Source organism: Gavialis gangeticus, unplaced genomic scaffold (assembly GCF_001723915.1).
Source record: "Gavialis gangeticus isolate Ggan-Ray unplaced genomic scaffold, GavGan_comp1, whole genome shotgun sequence".
In the NCBI taxonomy this organism is placed as follows: Eukaryota; Metazoa; Chordata; order Crocodylia; family Gavialidae; genus Gavialis; species Gavialis gangeticus.
The window spans coordinates 11,003,453-11,007,885 of record NW_017729024.1 but is presented as its reverse complement, the minus strand read 5'-3'; positions in this window follow the sequence as shown (position 1 = coordinate 11,007,885).

Below are 4,433 nucleotides of genomic sequence, written 5' to 3'. Positions count from 1 at the left end.
TGTTTAATCTTTCATCAGGAGCCTAGTGAATAACTTTAAGCAGTTCTGAATCTATTCCAGCAGGAACCAAACTACAGATCATGTATATATATTGAATGATGGTAATTACAGTGAAGGGTCTAGGGTATTATTTATTTCTCACTAACAGACAGCACCTGACAGTCTTTGTATATCAAGTTGTTATTAAAATCCTGTGTCTGGTTGCTAAGCTGACTTATTTTATAACTAATCTTCTTTTACAACTAATCATGAACTATGCATAAAGTTTGGTAAGTAAATTCATCTAATTTGACAAGGGACATATTAAAATGAAAGAATTTGTGTCATAAAATATACTGTAGTAGCTTGTTTTTGTGATTGCCAAATGTAATTTCATAAATACATGGTGTAAACATCTTTTGAGTAATTTCAATCTTGTATTAAGTCTGGATTTGCATGATAACACATCATTTTATTACTTAGAAAATTCATTTTGCAAGAATTTTTCTTTTAAATCTTCTCAGAGTTATCATGCCATGTTGAGAGCAAGGGCGTACAGAAATCATCACAGATGACTGTCATTCAAAGAGGATGTCACCCCTTTACCCTCAGTAGTAATTTCTATGCTCCCTCCTGAAGAGTACTACAGCCCAGCTTGGGTTAGAAAGGTGACCTGTATGAGACAACGTATGGTTTCCTCTAAGGAACAGTTCTTCATGAGGCAGTTTATTACTTCCCTATTTGTATTTTTAACAAATTTAAAACAGGAAGTTGATTTTCTTAAGTACAGCACTTGACACAGCACAACTGATGATACAGCCTTAACATTGTGAGATCTGAATTTCATTATTGCAAAAGTTAGGCATTTTGGTTCACTTCTGGGACTGTGTTTTATTATTTGGAAATATAATCCAGAGAGACTTCCCCAAGTTTAGAAATAGATCACATAGTTTCATTCATACCAATTACTATGTGCTCCTAAATCCCATTGGTAACAATGAGAGTTGAAGATGTTTAATGCATCCAGGAATTTTCAGTGCCTTCCAAGATTGTGTTCTATGTGAGGAAAGAGGAAAGTTCTGAGGTATCACTGGATGTGCTTGGGATGTATAGACAATGTCCTTTTACTATAGACACACTTGTCTTAATTCTGAAAACTTTTTCATTCTAAAGTCTTTGCACTTTTTATGTGTTTATATAAGTGTAAACTTGTTCTCTTCCCATGCTCTGGTATCAACCATTGAAATTATATGGGCCAGTCCTCCATTCCTTGATCATACAAATTGTTTTTACTCACAAGATAAACCTCAGAGTTCAACAGAAGCACTTCCCTACGGTCTGTTTGTATGAGTGAGTATTGTGCGATCTGGAAAAATAATTCCTCTGTCACCTATCTGTCCATCAGTTTGTTTACAGATGATTTGTTCTCTTTTCTTCACACCCCCTCAAGACTACTGAAAGGCTAGAAACACCCAGAATGGTGAGGAAAATAGTACAAGAAGATTTCACCGAACTGGGTGAGTTAGAATACCTTGCATTCATATGAACGATGAGCTCTGGAGGTCCCTTCCAACCCTACTTCTCTATGACGCTATGTTCACCTTAACTTACATCCTGAGACCATAAAAACAATATTATGCCAAAAAAATTATTTTGCCCTTTGTTCTTTTTCTAACTTCTAGAACCAGGTATAAAATTAGACACTACAGCCATGTCCAGATATGCAAGGGCATGCGCTTGCAGCGGCACAAATTGTCACAGTGCACACCCCTGCACATGCACTTCGTTACAGACAAATTGTCTCACAACAGGCAAACTGCCCTTGCCCAGCTCCTCCCAGCCGTTCAGGCAAGGAGAGCTGGTGGCTGGGGCCAGCACTGGTACTCACCCCAGCAGTCTTACCTGGTGGCCTGGAGCATCAGGGACACAGATCAGGCAGCATGGAGCCAGTATTGCTCTGGATGGCCTGGCCTCCGTGTGTACTGGTGCATTCATGTTGTGCATGAGTTGCGCTGCTTCTGTTGCCAGATTTTTTTTGCTACAGGAAATCCTGGTAGCAAGTTTTGGCCCTGTGCTGAAAATTTGCAGAGCAGGGCATGTTTTAACATTCACTGCATGCAATTTGTGGAGCCACAAAGAGGTTTTCAGTGCCAAAAACTGCCCCCACGTTTCCTCCACTGCCCCCTGCATGTCTGGGTGTGGCCTACATGTTCACACAGTTCTTGAAAAGCTACCCAAAGTGTCTGCCTTTCCTTTTTCAAAAAGGCAACAAGAATGAGCGTTTCTTAAAAGTGAAGAGAGTAAACAGGCCTTGGGGGTGGAAAAAATTTGGGTTCCTCATCTTATCCCACTTTGATTTAGTACATGAAATAAAGCATTCAAAGTAACTGGAGAAAAATGGCTGCTTATAAAATATGCCCCCATATTTAAAAATATGTGTTTTAAAATACTGTAAACTATTTGAGTTTCATCCTGCATGAGAGTGCTGGCTGGTAAAGCAAAATCACAAGAGGTATATGACGTATGTACTCTACAGTAGTATTTCACTATAAAAGCATGGACCCCTGCTGGCATAGGTAATTTAATGTGCAGCATGCCTCTCCTAATTCAATCAGGTCTCTACATCCCTTCTTTTATATTCCAATTGGATTCCATGTGCTAAAGCCATCAAGATTTTCAGGATGAAATGAATGCTTGTATTAATCCAGTAATTTCCATTTAAAACACAGCATCGATTTGATTAATAAGGTTTGATGCTGAATAATTATATGGCAAATACGGAGGATATAGGAAAACCACAGATGTGACCACCAGCAAAAGCCTTGTGGGAGAAGGGGGTCAAAGGGAAGCAATGGCCATGACTGAGGTGATGAATTCTTTGGCTTTTCTCTTATGCAATTAACAAGCAGGGCTTCTATTAATTTGCCACCCCTAGAGTCTTCACTGGTCAGATATGTCAGGGTCAAGGGTCACAGGGGCAGAGCAGGGGTCAGCATCACAGCGGCACTGAAACAAAATAGGAAAATGAAAGAAATCCAAATTAAATGGTAGAATATACATTCAGCAATACATGGGGGAAAGCATCTCTTTAATGTTAAGAATGCTGTTTTAGAATAATAAAAATGTTCTGTGCACATTTAATTCAAAGTAATCAATCTGAGGTGCAGCGCTTGAGCATCCAATAAAAGAAAATCAATGTGGTCTCTACACGAGAAGACAAACAATGCTAGCTTTTACTAAAGGGATTATAGGTTAACATTTATTCAGTGTATTGTAATCTGATGTCAAGTGGTATAAAATCAAGCCAACAATCCATTACCACCCGTTATAGGCGAGGTGCTGATCTCATGCAAATTGACTTTTCATAGAACTTATTAAATCATTTCTGTGTTCTAGCTATGGAACATTTTTCTACAGCTGCTGAACTTCAATAAATTCCATTTCATACTTGTACTAAGGAATATCAAAAAGACAAATATTTGTCATTTCAAAGCACAGTTTAACTTTTCTCATGGTTTTCTTGTGCTCCCCATCATTAATTAATCAAATGGAATGTGTGCTCTTTTAGTAACAAGCAAAAAAACCCCAACATTAATTCAAGAACCCACATAAAGAAATACTTCTCTGATTCCTCAGTTTTGTCCTCCCTAACTTCCATGAATGTTATGAATTTCTGAAGTGTTAAGTATAATAAACTAACAGCATACTTAAATTTTAACATTCATCAAACTAAGAACATAACATTAAATTTTAACATTCAGCTTTTTTGAAGATAATCATTCTAATTTGCAATAAAATGCAAGAAAAATAGAAGAAAGTCAATGCAAACATCAGATTTAAAATGGAGACCCTGACAATGAAAGCCCTGATCCTGTTCCCAAGTGAAATCAATGGGAATTTTGTCACTGACATTTGAGGGAGTAAAATTGGCCCTTAAGTCTGGATTTAATAAACTACAGTGGAAAGGAGTTAAGCCTTTTAAATTATATATCATAAAAAGGATTTGTACAAGCACAGAATTTTTTCTAGTGTTAATTCACAGGAACATAAGTATTTCCAACATGTGGTACAAGACCACAGGGATCAGTATGTTTGTCTTGTTGACTACTTGCTTTAGTAGTCACCATTTTTCAGATCAGCTGGAAGGGGAAAAGATATGGTATACTTTTGAAGTATCAGGAAAAGTTAGTGATCTCAAGCTTAACATAATATAAAAGAGCTAGAGGAGTTGTCAATGTTAACATTATTTTTGAAACAGCCTGGTTTTTTTGTTAGGGCTGGGTCACTTTTATGTGTGAGGAAAAACATTACCACATGTTTGAAAATATTGCTGATATTTTGCAGATTGTACTACACCACAGCCCTCTGCCACTTCAAAACATTTCAGAGTTACACAGTGGTAGGAAGGGAAATTGAACTTGACACTATTTTTATTATAAAAACTAAGTTTAGTT